The following is a 16,706-nucleotide window of genomic DNA, read 5'->3' as shown; positions in this document are numbered from 1 at the left end:
GAAGAAGGTCTTTACAGTGAGGGTGGTGAGACACTGGCACAGGTTGCCCAGGGAGGTTGTGGAGCACAGAATCACAGAATGTGATCTTTGATCATTCTGTGCTCCACAACCTCCCTGGAGGTGTTCAAGGCCAGGTTGGATGAGACCTTGAGCAACCTCTTCTAGTGGGAGATGTCCCTGCCTATGGCAGGGGGTTGGAATTGGATGAGCTTTGAGGTCAGTTCCTACCTAAACCATTCTATGATTCTCCTCATTTTAACAACATGGTTAAAATGAGGCTTAAAAAAAAGGAAGAGACTTATCAAAGTCAAAATGCACATAAGGCACAGAGAAACCCTGACACAGGCTCCTAGTTGTCTGCTCTACTGGTTTAGAAGCATAGAATCATAGAATCAATCAGTCAGGGTTGGAAAGGACCACAAGGATCATCTAGTTCCAACCCCCCTGCCATGGGCAGGGACACCCTACCCTAGATCAGGCTGGCCAGAGCCCTGTCCAGCCTGGCCTTAAACATCTCCCTGCCTATATTTAGAAACTGACTATCTGGATGTCCCATTCAGATAAAAGGTGTTGAATGGACACAACTCTTTTCCCTGGGATGGTTTGGAGCCCTCCACAGAAAGTGTTTTGTTTTCTTCAAATGAAAATATGTGAATTACTACCTGATTTGGGCAAAAATTCCACCAGGAGACAAAATTCTGGCCTCTTGTATTGCAAAACAGCTCTTCTTTTTAATTTACCTTTTAATCTGCTACCTGCTATCTGTGTCTTCATTCAGATTCACCACATCACTGAAGAGTGCCAGACTAATCCATTTTATGGCTCTATAGATGAACTCAGAGCTCAGTGCAGGCTCTGAGCATTTGGGACTTTAGAATTCAGATCACAGTCACAGGTGTCAAACTGGGCTGCCCTTTGCATACTTGCTGAAGATGAAATGATTAGTGCAGTTCACAGTTAGTGCAGGAGGGCAACGACTAATAAAAGTCCTTTCCATCCAGGTGTTTCTATTTAGTGTCACAAGGAAGATACAAATACTTGGCTGGAGTCTCTCTGGACACACTTCTTAGTGTGGGAACACAGAGGACTGGATGTGCAATCTCCTAACCCTCTAGTTTCTGTCTCCAGCAAAGCCTAGAGAATAAATCTTATGAGGAGCAACTGAGGGAGCTGAGGGATGTTTAGTTTGAGTAAGAGGAGACCTCATTACTGTCTACAACTACCTGAAGGGAAGATGTGGAGAGGCTGCAGCTGGTCTCTTCTCACAGGTAATTGGAGACAGAACAAGGGGGGATGGCCTCAAGCTGAGCCTGGGTAGGTTTGGATTAGAGATTAGGTTTAAGTTGACTGTTGTAGAGTAGGGTTGTAGATTGGATTTGGTGATGCTGAGGGTCTTTTCCAACCTGGATGTTTCTGTGATTCTATGATTCAATCCATGTAGCAGGGCAACTGCTTGTTACTACTGCTGGTTGAAAGAGGTATGGTGGAAGTGATTGATAAACCTGAGAAGAGTCAGAATAAAGACAGCCTACAGTTACAGCATTTTCTCTCTCTCTCTCTGATGTCTTAAGCAGAGCAGTATCCTGCAGAGAGAGAAATCTAGATCCCATTGAATGGGAAAACGTTGGCTGGGAAAGGCAGCAGCATCCCTTTGATGGCATAGCCAAGCAGGAAAACTAACTCTTCCATTACAAACCTCCCACTGGACCAAAACAAGAGAAGCATTCAGTTTGGCTATGCTTGAGACTGGCTTTTTAAACACATACCTAGACCTCCTATTCTTTCTGCAGTGCTGGGTGCCCTCATTCCCTCTCCTGCAGCCACGCAGCCTGGCTTGGGGAAATCTCTGTGCTCTGACTCATGCTGCTTTCCATTTCCTAACAGTCTCATGTGCTACTTTAAGCTGCCTGATACAGCAATAAGATATCTCCAGGCTAATATAAGAAAGAAGAAAGAATATATTTTGGTTGTTTTGTGTACAGAAAGAGCAATGCAACTGTCTCAGCCTTGTGCTGTTAATAAAGTCCATGTAAGGAGTATACAAATCCACATCACATGTGGAACCTGCCAACATAACTAGTCTCTGGCTAGAATACTTTCCATGCCATGTACTCTCCATACAGCTCATCATTCTCAGACATGTGACCCACAAATGTGTCATCAGGACATGGAGACACCAGACTGATGAAAGGAATTCAAGAGACACAGAAGCAACAATACTGCTTCTTCTAACCTCTAACTCAGCTTGTTGCCATCTCTCTCTGGAAAAGTGAATAAGGCATGAAAAAGATAGCATTGTCCCAACTTAGCCCTGGTTTTACCTGTCATGCAGCAGGCTTTTATGTAAGGCTGTGGTTTTCCAGGGATTGTTAAGAAAAAGCCTGGAAAGCCAAGCAGAGCCTGGGCTGCAGCAGGAGCAGTGTGGCCAGCAAGGTCGAAGGAGATGATTCTCCCCCTCTGCTCTGCTCTGCTGAGACCCCACCTGGAGTACTGCTCCAGTTTTGGAGCCCCCATTCCAAGAAGGATGTGGAGATGCTGGAGTGTGTCCAGAGAAGGGCCATGAGGATGCTCAGAGGGCTGCAGCAGCTCTGCTTTAAGGAGAGACTGAAAGAGTTGGGGCTGTGCAGTCTGGAGGAGGCTCCCAGGTGACCTTCTTGTGGCCTTCCCGTACCAGACGGGGGCCAGCAAAAAAAGCTGGGGAGGGACTTTTTAGGCTCTCAGGATGTGTCAGGACTAGGGGGAATGGAGCAAAGCTGAAGATGGGTAGGTTCAGGCTGGACATAAGGAGGAAGTTGTTCATCATGAGAGTGGTGAGAGGCTGGAATGGGTTGCCCAGGAAGGTGGTTGAGGCCCCATGGCTGGAGCTGTTTAAGGCCAGGCTGGATGAGGCTGTGTCCAGCCTGCTCTAGGGTAGGGTGTCCCTGGGCATGGCAGGGGGGTTGGAACTGCATGATCCTTGTGGTCCCTTCCAACCCTGACTGATTCTGTGATTCTATTCTAAAACTCCACAGTTGTGAGTGCTGAAAAGCAAATAATGGCTGCCACACAACAGCTGAAAGGCAAACTTGTACCTAAAGACTTGTAACTGGCATCACTAAACTTCGCGGTCCAATCAAAATGCTAGAAACAAAAATAAGCAGAGCCCACAAAGAGAAGAAATGCACTGGATTTTAACATGCTTTCACAATTCATAACCAAAGCTGTGGTCAGCAGCATGGAGAGAGAAAGATGCTTGGTTGTAAGTCATGGCTTTAATCATTGGCACCTCATGGAAGCCTTCTAAATTAAATGGATGCCCAAATTAGAGACATTCAGACTAAAGATGAAACATCAGAAAGAAGTTCTTTTGTCTAGAATGAATAGAAAAAGAGTCAAATGCTCAGGAAGATAACTGATACAACATTGTTCCCTGGGGCATCTTTGCTGGTGATTAGCTCCGTGTGTTTTAAATGCCTCAAAAAAATGAAAACAGTGGAGAAGCTGTTCCAGTCCTCTGGGCATGAGCTGCCCTCCTAATCTCTGCTCACCAGCTCTCCCCACAGCTACATCCTTCTAACGCCCTGCTTCTTCCTTCCAGCCTCCAGCTGGTGACTCACTCTTTTTAATCTGCACAGCCATCAGGATATTCACCTACCAAATCAGAGCAACCCTTGATCTGCCTGCTGTGACCTCTGCCCTGCCTGTTCCCGACCACTGTTTATTACTTTCGCTTCTTGCTCCAAATCTAAGCTTAGGCTGTCAGTACTTTGGGGCATATCTGCCATCAGATGTGTCACAGCCCCTGCATTTCCCCTCCCCTGCAGTCCCTGCACACCTCTGTAAAGGTAAGCCTCTTAACTGCCCAAAGGGGGGGAGGGAAAGGGGGAGGGAAGGAGAGGAAGGAGAGGAAGGAGAGGAAGGAGAGGAAGGAGAGGAAGGAGAGGAAGGAGAGGAAGGAGAGGAAAGAGAGGAAGGAGAGGAAGGAGAGGAAGGAGAGGAAGGAGAGGAAGGAGAGGAAGGAGAGGAAGGAGAGGAAGGAGAGGAAGGAGAGGAAGGAGAGGAAGGAGAGGAAGGAGGGAATGGGAAGGGAAGGGAAGGGAAGGGGGAAAGGAAAAGAAAGGAAAGGAGGGAAGGAAGGGAAAGAAGGGAAGGAAGGGAAAGAAAAGGAAAGGAAAGGATGAAGGAAGGGAAGTAAGCAAAGAAAAGGAAGGAATGGAAGGAAGGAAAGGAAGGGAGAGAAGGGGAAGGGGAAGGAAGAAAGGAAGGGATGGAATAAAGGAAAGAAGGGAAGGGAGTCCTCAGGCCCGAGTAGGTTTGAAATCAAGGGTAAAACTTCCACTGGCATCAACAGTGCTAGATAAAGCAGGCAGGGATTCATCCTGAAGATGAACCCTGAGTGCCTTTTAAAGGGTCTGCATCTTCTCTCAGGTGAGGGATTTCATCCTGCAGATTAAAGTCCTAAAGCCCACAAACCACTTCAGTGAGGAGTGTGAAACTCCTCCAACAACAGCTGTTGGAAAGTCACCTGTCATAAAAGACAGCATCAAGGGCTCTTGAGATGTAAGGGTCACTAGAGGGCATTTTATCTTTCTCTCTGTATTTTCTCCAGAATGAATAAAGCAGATGGAAGAAACATCACCCAAGATTATGCCACAGCAGAGGAAGCTCTCTACTTACAGGAAGATAAGCATTTTCAGGTAACCTGGGACTGATGCCTGTGAGCTGTATTGCCATGCACTGCACAGCACTTTGTACAGTCTCTCCACCTCCTCACCAATAATATTGTATACAAACCCCTCTGTTATATATCACTGCACAGCTCAGCTGCTCTTAAGATCCTCACCAAGTCCACTTCCATATTAGAATAAGAAGTGGCAGACTTCTGGTTATGTCAGGGGGACAATGGACACTTTAACAGGCAAATCACACCTTGGACACACTGTTAATTATCTATGAACAGATTATCTGGGCCACGGATTGACTTGCTCTGTCTTCCCCCTACAGCTTCAGCTGTGTCACAGCCAGGACACAGACTGACACCTGCTGACAGTGTCCTCCTCCCTAAGGTTATTCCTGTGCTCTGAGGAGGTGCACTTAGAACTCTTTAAAAGATGACTGCACTGAATAGTCACTGTCTCACTGGCACATGTTTCGCATTAGCTGTGGGTAATCTCCCCACTGCTTCTCTCTGCCCATCTTCATTATCTGGATAACTAGATGCAGATCTGAAGGAGTGGTTTTGGTAGCCCACCACAGGGGTGTATTATGAAAGAAAGAGCTCAGTGGTACTAATATCTTAATTATAAGAATAGAAAGGCTTCATAACATGAAGTTTCTGCCTTCCAGATCCCCATCATTCAGGTCTCATTCTATGTCCAGCAGACAATGCTGACACTTCTACACAAGCCAGGCTCCCTCCACTGCAGAGCTCCTCAGCCTGGGGCTTGTCTGGAGGAAACCCACACATCAAACAGGGATTTGGGGGAAATTTGGTGATGCAGAAATGTGTCACATAAGCAGCCTACAGAAAAGCAGGAGATGGGCAGCAGTGACCTCTGGTTCTCTTTGCCAACGTTCTTTTGCAAAGGTGCTCTATTTGGATTTATGTTGGTAAGTGGCAGTGGGGCTTCCAGGGTGCTAAGGCATATTTCAGGCTCTACAGCAGCAGAAACTCCCTGCTCAATGGGATGGGACTGAGAGTCCTGGGCTAAACTGGCTGGTCACTATTCAGACCACAAGGATTTCAAAACATCTGGTACCGATGGCTGGATCTACCCCCTTGAACACATCACTTTTGCCCTATGCTGTTCACTCCTTTCCAAAAAGTCTCACAGCTGCTTTTATGGTGACTTAGCTCAGTTTCCTTCTCTGAAAGGAAAACTCAGGGCACTTTTGGACAACATTTGAGTAAGGATTCTGTTAGCAATTTCTGAACTTCTCCTTATGTCTCTCTAACCTCACCCTCCGTCTCTCCGATTAATCCACTTTGCTTCCTAACCCCCCTGGCCCCTTCCTTGGGGCACAAGGCAACATCTGGGGTAAGGTTGAGAGGGGTGGGAGAAGGTGGAAGGTGGTTGGGAGCACCTCCTGGGGACTCAGGTTTCTGGGAGGGCTGTTGTGCTTCTGTATTACCTTTTACCTTGTCTATTTCTGTATATACTGTAAATATCTGCTTGAATATTGTGCTAAGCTGTAAATAATAAGCTTCATTCAATTTCCAACTGGCTGAGTCTAGTCTGGGTGATTTCCAAAGTGTGTGTGTGTGTGGGGTGGGGAACACCCAAACCACCATATTAGTTGACAGTGGTCCCTTCCTTTCCTAGGTTATACTTCTCTGATTCAGTTAAAGTCATTTCCTCAGTTACACTGTTATTTGCCTGAGATTTTCTTATTTACTTGCTTTAGCAGTCAGGCACTCAATTTCCCATTGGGTTCTTCACAGAAAGAGTGATTTCCCATTGGAATGGGCTGCACAGGGAGGTGGTGGAGGCACTGTCCCTGGAGATGTTCAAGAAAAGACTGGATGAGGCACTTAGTGCCATGGTCTGGTTGACTGGATAGGGCTGGGTGATAGGTTGGCCTGGATGCTCTTGGAGGTCTCTTCCAACCTGGTTGATTCTATGATTCTCTTTCTGCTGTGAGGTTCCAGAGAAAAGCCCTCCTGTATCAGCTCCACCACATTCAGTTTGGGATGGTGACTTCTCTGAAATATCTGGCCATACAAATTCTTGGAAGACATGGGGAAGGAGTCATATGCTGCACACGTGGGAGCATGGCTGGGCAGAGATAACACATGTTGGCCTCAGCAGACTTGTAACAGCAAGCTTGTTTTCAGTGCTTTCATCATCTAAATACCTATACAGGGGCTGTTACTGGAAAGCATGTGACTTCCTGAAGTTCAGTTTCTTCTGCTTGTAAACATGTGTAAGAATTCCACTTCCCAGTTGCTGGAAAGTGAGGTGCTTCTCAGTAAACTTCTGCCCTACAGGAAAATAATTATGTTAATGAAAATCATTTTCTTACCTTATGCTTATCTTCTAAAGCCATAACCACCCTCGAGAAAGCTGGGATGTGCTGGCACGAAGGTATGGGATTTCATGCAGTTCATTAGTTGTGGTGTAGTTGTCACCAACAGCAGTAAAATACTGAAATGAAATGATAGTAATTAAGTGCACCCAGCTGCATCTTCTCTGAAAATTCCCACATGCTTGGAGTGTGGGAGAGCTGACTCATCCTTTATGAGCAGAATGCAGTATAAACCCTCCTAATTATTTGTGCTGAATATACCTGCTACATTTCATCTACTAGGAGAGAGTTACAGAGCTGCTTGACTCCATGATTCTACACAAGCTCTGTTGCCTTCTCATTTAAGTGCCATTAATATTGCAGCCTGGAATGCCACAGGCACTCTGCAAGATGTTGAGAAATTACAGTTCAGATTGGGTAGAAATACTTCACTGTGCTTTTGCTCAACATATTTCAGTCTGGCTTTTTTTTCCTTTGGAGCTGGGGGTGTTTAGGCTGGAGAAGAGGAGGCTCAGGGGTGATCTCATGGCTGCCTACAACTACCTGAAGGGAGGTTGTAGCCAGGTGGGGTTGGACTCTTCTGCCAGGCAACTAGCAAGAGAACAAGGGGACACAGTCTCAAGTTGTGCTGGGGGAGGTCTAGGCTGGATGTTAGGAGGAAGTTGTTGGCAGAGAGAGTGATTGGCATTGGAATGGGCTGCCCAGGGAGGTGGTGGAGTCACCATCCCTGGAGGTGTTCAAGCAAAGCCTGGCTGAGACACTTAGTGCCATGGTCTAGTTGACTGGATAGGGCTGGGTGCTAGTTTGGACTGGATGATGTTGGAGGTCTCTTCCAATCTGGTTAATTCTATGGTCTAGTTGATTGGACAGAGCTGGGTGATAGTTTGGACTGGATGATCTCAAAGGTCACCTCTAACCTGGTTGATTCTATCATTTCCTGACAAATAAAACAACCTCAGTGACTCCAGTAAGAGGAAAAAGAAAGCCTCAGCTGCTGCTGAAATTCAGAAACAGAGATTACGCAGCACCAGGAAATACTGTGCACTGTTAAAGGATTCCTTGAAGGAGTGCAGGACTGGAAGTGACTCTCCTGACATTTATTAACTTCCTGTCATTAAGGCCACTCTCAGAACTAGCTACCAGGTTGTTCCTTATCAGTCACTATTACATAAAGTTAGAAAGGAGAATAGCAGTGCAGCAGCAGCCATGACAATCCCACGTATCAGTATAGGCTGGGGACTGACCTGCTGGAGAGCAGTGAAGGGGAGCAGGACTTGGGAGTCCTGGCGGATGGAAGGATGGTTAGGAGCCAGCAGTGTGCTCTTGTGGCCAGGAAGGCCAATGCCATTCTGGGGTGTATCAGAAAGTCTGTGGTTGGTGGGTCAAGGGAGGTTCTCCTTCCCCTCTACTCTGCCCTGGTGAGGCTTCATCTGGAGTATTCTGTCCAGCTCTGGGCCCCCCAGCTCAAGAAGGACATAGAACTGCTTGAGAGAGTCCAGCACAGAGCCACAAAGATGATTAAGAAAGTTGAACATCTTCCTTGCAAGGAGAGCCTGAGGGAGCTGGGGCTTCTGAGCTTGGAGAGGAGAAGACTAAGGGGTGACCTCATTCATGCTTATAAATATGTAAGGGGTGAGTGCCAGGAAGAAGGAGCTAGACTGTGCTAGGTGATGCCCAGGGACAGGACAAGGGGCAATGGGTAGAAGCTGAGCAATGGAAACATGAGGAGGATTTTTGCCCTGTGAGAGTGACAGAGCACTGGAACAGGCTGCCCAGGGGGGTTGTGGAGTCTCCCTCTCTGGAGATATTCAAGAACCATCTGGATGCATTCCTATGTGATCTGCTCTAGGTGATCCTGCTCTGGCAGAGGGACTGCACCAGATGATCTTTCGAGGTTGTCCTAGTTTGAAGCTAGCTAGAATGTTTTGGTGAGAAGAATTAGATTACAGGCTGTGAAGGGAAAACAATGGTGATGTCTGCTTCCCTCATAGGCTTGCTGAGATGTATAAGAATAAAAGCAAAACATAGATAAGGGAGTCTTCTCTTCTGCTGCTGGATCTCACTCTCTAACCTCACCCTCCATTTTTCTTTGGCTGATCCACTTTGCTTCCTCACCCCCTGGCTGAACCTCCATTCTTTCTTGGGACTGGGGTAAGGTTGAGGGGGGTAGGGGGAAGGTGCAGGGGTGGTTGAGAGCCCCTCCTGGGCACTCAGGTTTCTGGGAGGGCTGCTGTGTTTCTGCATTACTTTTTACCTTGTCTATCTTCTTGTATATTGTGCTAGCTGTAAATATAAGCTTCATTCAGATTTCCAGAGCTGTCCTAGTCCCTTCCAGCCCCTGACATTCTATGACACATCTTAGACCCCACCCAGGCCATTTCACAGAGGGTCTCTGTGTTGAGAATGATGCCCATTCCTGGATCTGCCACAAAACTGCCCAGTTCTAGCAATGAACCAGCTGCAGCAGAAAAACCTGTATGTAGCAGTATGTGCTTGTACAAACCCAGTGAAGGTAGCACTATACAAGGAACAGGAAAGGAGAAGGGAGACGAGAAAAGCAGCAGATGAGAAGATGCAAATTACACCAAGCTTGAAAGAACTTGTCAAGGCCTTATCCAGCTCTAGATCTGTTGCTCTAAGTTAGCTGAGCTGCTCCACCTTTCTGATAAAACAAAATGACTCTCACTCCAGTGCCATTTGTATCCAGATTCATGTGCCTGTCTGGCTGTCTCTAGGATATACATCAGAGAACCAATGGAAAGCAGCTGATAACATCAGGTGGATAAGCTGGTTGGTGTTCCCTCTGCAGCCCAAAATGTTGCAAAGACACTAAATATTATTTTGGGCTGAGATGACTCAGAAATCAGGATCAGCTTGCCAACTTGAAAGGCCCTAGGATGTTTGCTTCAAATAGTATCTTGGTAACAAATTCGTGTGTCACATTCACATACACAAACCCATCCGGATTGAGATGAAAGGTCACAGCTTCTTCAGGAAGAAAAAGAAAGAGTCCACTATCTACAACCAGAAAACTTACAATCCAGTGGCATTTCATGGAGTGAATTGATCTCTTTCTACAGCTCTGCTCCACAGCAGCTTGCAGCAAGAAGGGGCTGCTTTTTGGTTTGGGTTCTGTTGTCAGGTTTTTTTCATCTGGTGTTTTTGTCATGCTTGGCTTTCAATCAGGAGCATCACATTTCAGGTAAAGGAGTTGTTCTGGAGGGGTACAGATTTTTTGGGTTGTTTGGGGTTGTTTTTTTGGTTGGTTTTGTTTGTTGGTTGATTGTTGAGGTTGGTTTTTTTTATTCACAGAATCAAGCAGGTTGGAAAAGACCTCCAGGACAATCGAGTCCAACCTATCACCAAACCCCTCTGATTAACTAACCCCTGGCACCAAGTGCCTCATGCAGCCTCCTCTTAAACACCTCCAGGGATGGGCACTCCACCACCTCCCCGGGCAGCCCATTCCAATGCCAATCACTCTTGCTGTGAACAACTTCTTCCTAATGCCCAGTCTGAACCTGTCCTGGCACAGCTTGAGGCTGTGTCCTCCTGCTCTGTGTCTGGGTGCCTGGGAGCAGAGCCCCACCCCACCTGGCTACAACCTCCCTTCAGGTAGCTGTAGGCAGCAATGAGGGCTGCCCTGAGCCTCTTTTCCTTTGTCTAGGAAAAGTTCCCTTTGGCATCTAGGAGCTCCAATAGGAGGACAGGAATGAGCCCTTACATTATCTATTAACAAGTGACATGTGACCTGTTAGCAGTTTATTTTAGGAATGTCATCATGGAGATGAGCTGTACAATTCCAGGCACTGGAACAGGCTGCCCAGGAGGATGGTGGAGTCGCCATCCCTGGAGGTGTTTAAAAGGAGAGTGGATGTGGCACTTGGGGCTATGGCCCAGTGATGAAGGATGTTGGGATGAAGGTTGGACTGGATGATCCTGGTGGTCCTTTCCACCCATAGCGATTCATAGTGCTTAGATGTTGTGCTGAGGGATTTGGTTTGGTCAAGGACTTGTCAGTGTGAAACTAATGATTGGAGTCGATGACCTTGAAGGGCTTTTCCAATCTAAGAAATTCTGTGATTTTTGTGATCAGCAATAACAGGAATAATCACAAATGAGAACAGTCAGACTGTGTGAGAGAATCAACACTTCCTCTAGAAACATTTCCCTGCAAAGAGGGTGCTGTGTACTTTGAGATGTTTACAGAGAGCTTCAAGGGGAAAAAAAACCCAAGCAAATCTACTTTCAAGTACATTCAGGACTAAAAGTACCTAAAGAGATCATAGAATCAGTCAGGGTTGGAAGGGATCACAAGGATCAACTAGTTCCAACCCCCCTGCCATAAGCAGGGACACCCTACCCTAGGTCAGGCTGGCCACAGCCTCATCCAGCCTGGCCTTGAACACCTCCAGCCATGGGGCCTCAACCACCTCCCTGCGCAGCCCATTTCAGGGTCTCACCAAGAACTTCCTCCTCACATCCAGTCTGAATCTCCCCACCTCCAGCTCTGCTCCATTCCCCCCAGTCCTGTCCCTCCCTGATATCCTGAAAAGTCCTTCCTCAGCTTTTTTGTAGGCCCCCTTCAGCTACTGAAAGGGAGCCTACAAATAAACATGGAGTAGGTCAGCTCCTGGGCTAGATTATTACCATTCTAAAGTCACCATTCAGCTAAGTCATGACACCAGCTGGCTGTGAGTATCCTGTAACATGCCTCTAGACCCTTTCTTTACCTTGCATGGTCACGAGTTGAATGTGAAAACTATGATACTTTCAAGCATCACGATGAGATCTGTACTTTCCCACCACCACCACCATGGGGTTATTCTGCAGACTGGAAAAAGGCATTTGGGGAAATGTTTGGGAATCATGCCTGGGGAAATGTTTGGGAATCATGCTTTGATGTGAAAAAAAAAATGCTTGCCTGAAATTGTGTATTTTGAGCTCAGCACAAAATAGAAGCGAGCAGTGTCTGAAAAGAAAGCGCAGCACTGCTTTAGAAGGTGAAGCAAATTTCCATGACTGGAGTAGAAATCTCATACTTGATTCCTGTGTGCTTGACAGAACTACACAATCCTCTGGTTCAGAGTTCAGTATGTTTCAATGGATTCCAAATAGCCTTAAAAGCAGCTCCAAAACTAAAGGTAATTCTGAAAACAAAGCCTCAGATTTCTCATCAAAAAAGAAGAAGGAAAGGATTGTTTCAGATTCTCCAAAGCAACACGTGGAGATTGGTCCATGCTGGATGACCAGAGCTGGAGATGCAGTTCTGATCTGCACTCAATCTGATCCTGTCTGAAGCATGTCTTATGGCTTACACTTAAGAGATACACAAACAAAGCCTTGCATACAAATTCGGTTTGGATCATAGAATCATAGAATCAACCAGGTTGGAAGAGACCTCCAAGAGCATCCAGTCCAACCTAGCACCCAGCCCTAACCAATCAACTAGACCATGGCACCAAGTGCCTCATCCAGGCTTTGCTTCAACACCTCCAGGGACAGTGCCTCCACCACCTCCCTGGGCAGCCCATTCCAATGCCAATCACTCTCTCTGTGAAGAACTTCTTCCTAACATCCAGCCTATACCTACCCTGGCACAACTTGAGACTGTGTCCCCTTGTTCTATTGCTGGTTGTCTGGGAGAAGAGGCCACCCCCCACCTGGCTACAATGCCCCTTCAGGTAGTTGTAGACAGTAATAAGATCACCCCTGAGCCTCCTCTTCTCCAGGCTAAACAGGCCCAGCTCCCTCAACCTCTCCTCATAGGATTTGTGCTCCAGGCCCCTCACCAGCTTTGTTGCCCTTCTCTGGACATGTTCCAGCACCTCAACATCCTTCTTGAATTGAGTGGCCCAGAACTGAACACAGCACTCAAGGTGTGGTCTGACCAGTGCTGAGTACAGGGGAAGAATAACCTCCCTTGTCCTACTGGCCACACTGTTCCTGATGCAGGCCAGGATGCCATTGGCTCTCTTGGCCACTTGGGCACACTGCTGGCTCATCTTCAGCTTACTGTCTATCAGTACCCCCAGGGTCCCTTTCCTCCTCATGCTGCAAATTTAGATGTCTTCAAGAGCCAACCTCCCAGTGCCCTTGACAAGGGCCTGAAGATTCAGTATCATTGCTTGACAGAGATTCACAGATTGCATTGGGTTGGAAGGAGCCCTCAAAGGCCATGCTGAAGCTGTACAGGCTTACCATAAAGTCATAAAAGGGTTCCTAAAGTCCTTACCTTGATAGAAACGAGCAGTAGCATAGAGTTCCCTTGCTCAGAAGTCCCTCAGCCTGCCCACACTGGGGTTAAGGCTCGAGAAATCTTCTTGCTTTGAAGGATCTCATTCACAGTTTCTTCTCCTTGCTTCCTGTCTACCATCATCTATGGCTCTGTGTCACCATTTCAGTCACTGTAAAAGCAATTAAAGCAAACAGGGAACTTGGTTTTGCCTTGTCCTGTGGTCAGCATTGGCTCATAGCACTTTGCTCATCACTGAGCATGAAAGCACCTAGGAACTCCACTGCCTGCAGCTGGCTGCAAACCCCTCCCTGTCTGTGAACCTCTCTCAACATAAGGATACTAAATAAATAGCACACAATGGTACTGCCTTTACCTCTGCGTTGTGCCTAGCACGTAGTCACAGCTAGGTATTGCACCACATGGACCTCATGTTTGCTTTTCAACCATGCTCAGGTTTGGCTTATCAACCTGCAGGCCCATTTCCCACCCTGTGCCTATTGCTATACTCCCTCCTAATAGTCCCAAATGTTTTCCTTGTCTCCTTATGCTCTGGGATTGTTCAAGCTACCCATTTTATGGTGCTGATGCTCCTCTGGTCCAGATGTTAGGGTGGTACTATGAAAGGCAACCTGAGTAACCAGCACTCTGTTTCTCTTCTGTCATTTTCAGAGTTCAGCAGGTTCACACAAAATGCAGAGGCTTAGCCACAAAGAGACTCGTAGGGCAGAGACTGACAGGGGCTGTGTGGCAGCAATCTGCTGCTCCCAAGGTTGTGCTGCAGGGATGCCCAAGAAACAGAGCTCACATCATCATGGAATCATAGAACCAGTCAGGGTTGGAAGGGAACACAAGGATCATCTAGATCAAATCGCCCCCTGCCATGGCCAGGGACACCCTACCCTAGAGCAGGCTGCACACAGCCTCATCCAACCTGGCTTTGAACACCTCCAGGAAGGGAGCATCCACAATCTCCCTGGGCAACCTGCTCCAATGTTTCACCACCCTCACCCAACTTTTTGGAAGAGGATTTTGGCTCCTAAGCTAGACTCTCAAATTTTGTTACGAAGTTAAAAGCCTTTTCCATTGACATTGCTGAATCTTATTTTCACTTGGCAGATCCTGTTTCCCATGGATCTGCTTCTCCTCTGCTTCTTGTCCCATATCCATCCCTCCAGAGCTTTCCTTGCTCCCATCTCTCTAATCATCTTGGGCTGATTTCCAGAGATCTCTTTTGAAAAATAGAGCTATGAAGAAGCTATCTTGTCAGATTTAAAACTTGCTCCAGTTACTGCTTCCCAAGGCAAGAGAGGAGGGAAAAAAGGCTATTCCAAGGGGACTTGCCTTGATGTCACCATTCATCTGTCTACAGCAGCAGTGCCCCAAACTTGTCAGCTTTCAACCTCATTTCCAGGCTCCTGACTTCTGTTCCATCAGCACTCCTAAGGGTCATGACCCTGACTTTGGAAACTTCTCATCTGGATCAGTCAAAAGCGACGCCTCAAGAATAATTTGCTAGTTGCTGCCATGTTTGTTTGTGCTCCTGAGTGGTGTGATTACCCTGAAGTTCAGGTTCAAACTCGTCTCTTTGCTTGTTTGTAAGTCTGGAAAGAATTTCTGGGTGTCACTCAGCCACCAGATAGTGAACTCTGTAACTTTTGGCTGTTCTGGTTAGAGACAATTATGTCCTGACTGACCTGGTATGGCATTAAGCACTTGGCTGCAAAGTTCAGCTGTGCCTGGGTGAAGCAGAGATGTTGCTCCTCTGCAGAGCCTGGAAACATTCCTGTTTTCTCTCCTTGCATGTCTCCATCATTCAGATATAACAGTTACTATACCCAAATCACTCTTTCTGCAATAACACATTTTCATCTCTCACACTGTACCTCCTCACTGCCTCACACACACCACTGCATGAACCCTCGTAGCTGCTTTCCTGCACATCAGTTTGCCTTTCTCCACAGGCACTGAGAATGTGTGGTTAGTGGGATTTTTAGTATTCATCTTTCTAACTCTGCTTTGTCATCTAAGGAGGCTGTAGCCAGGTGGGGGTAGGTCTGTTCTTCCAGGCAACCAACCATGGAACAAGGAGACACAGGCTCAAGTTGTGCTGGGGGAGGTATAGGCTGCATATAAGGAGGTTATTCTGCCCCTGTACTCAGCACTGGTCAGGCCACAGCTTGAGTGCTGTGTCCAGTTCTGGGCTACTCAATTCAAGAGAGATGTTGAGATGCTGGAAGGTGTTCAGAGAAGGGCAGCAAAGCTGATGAGGGGCCTGGAGCAGAGCCCTGTGAGGAGAGGCTGAGGGAGCTGGGGGTGTGCAGCCTGGAGAAGAGAAGGCTCAGGGCAGACCTCATTGCTGGCTACAACTCCCTGAAGGGAGGCTGTAGCCAGGTGGGGTTGGGCTCTTCTGCCAGGCAAGCAGCAACAGAACAAGGGGACACAGTCTCAAGTTGTGCCAGGGGTGGTCTAGGCTGGATGTTAGGAGGAAGTTGTTGGCAGAGAGAGTGATTGGCATTGGAATGGGCTGCCCAGGGAGGTGGTGGAGTCACCGTGCCTGGAGGTGTTCAGACAAAGCCTGGATGAGGCACTTAGTGCCATGGTCTAGTTGACTGGACAGGGCTGGGTGCTAGGTTGGACTGGATGATCCTGGAGGTCTCTTCCAACCTTGCTGACTCTATGATTCTACTCTATGATTCTATGATCTTTGCTCACTGGTAAAAAGAACAGAAGAGGGGGGGAGGGGGGAAGTGGCAAAGTGGTTTGAAAACATTATTAAAAATGCTGAACTTCCAGAACATTTGCAGCTTAGATGTGCTAAAGCCTTTCCTGCTTTGGAATTTCCCAGGAACTAAAATAACTGACAAATTTTCAACTACCTGTTTCTCCTGTTTTCACATCATGTCTCTTCTCAGCCTGTCTCTTGAGCTAGTTTTGTTCCTGCATTAAAGACCACTTCCTTTGGCTTTGCTGCCCAGAGAATCTCTCTCTCATGTTGTGCTCTTTTAGTCAAAACCTAAAGCAAGTTTTGGACTAATTCACCTCAGTGTATTTCAGCATTACTGTTTTTCAGCTTACACAGCCAAGAGATATGTGCCTAGGCACACCAAGCTGGAATGTGGGGAATGTGAAGTGGAAGCTGAGCAGCAGTGGCAGCACCTGGGAGCAGCCAGCCTTCAGACCTGCCTTGGCCCTCAAGGCCAAAGGCAACCAGTTCATGTAAGTATATGAAAGGAGCCTCCACAATCCATACAGCTGAAGGACTTCACGTTGAAGACCAATAGAGGAGACAGAGAAAAGAAAGACATTTGGTGTCTGTGGCTTGGCACCAACTGGCAGTTGGGTAAGACCCCTCCTTGCAATTTTCCAGCCTCCATAGGAGGTTTAAACATCTGACTTTGGTTGCTGCCAATAAAAGAGATTAAGGTGAAAATGTTTTAGCATGAAAGGCAACCACTGAAGACAA

General features: G+C 47.2%; 1 protein-coding gene across 5 annotated transcripts in view; it reads right to left on the bottom strand.

The window, feature by feature from the left end:
- SLC6A6 (solute carrier family 6 member 6) overlaps positions 1 to 16,706 on the bottom strand; it is a 277,866-nt gene that overhangs the window by 147,537 nt on the left and 113,623 nt on the right. For all 5 annotated transcript variants that reach the window (XM_064156876.1, XM_064156879.1, XM_064156882.1 and 2 more), the window contains exons 2-3: positions 13,241 to 13,412; positions 7,003 to 7,124 (exon numbers count right to left, since the gene is read on the bottom strand). The gene's annotated coding sequence lies outside the window, so the exon portion shown is untranslated. The remainder of the gene's footprint in view (positions 1 to 7,002; positions 7,125 to 13,240; positions 13,413 to 16,706) is intronic.

This window comes from Pogoniulus pusillus, chromosome 16 (genome assembly GCF_015220805.1).
Source record: "Pogoniulus pusillus isolate bPogPus1 chromosome 16, bPogPus1.pri, whole genome shotgun sequence".
In the NCBI taxonomy this organism is placed as follows: Eukaryota; Metazoa; Chordata; class Aves; order Piciformes; family Lybiidae; genus Pogoniulus; species Pogoniulus pusillus.
The sequence above is the reverse complement of the archived record's forward strand: the minus strand, read 5'-3'. Positions and strand labels throughout refer to the sequence as shown.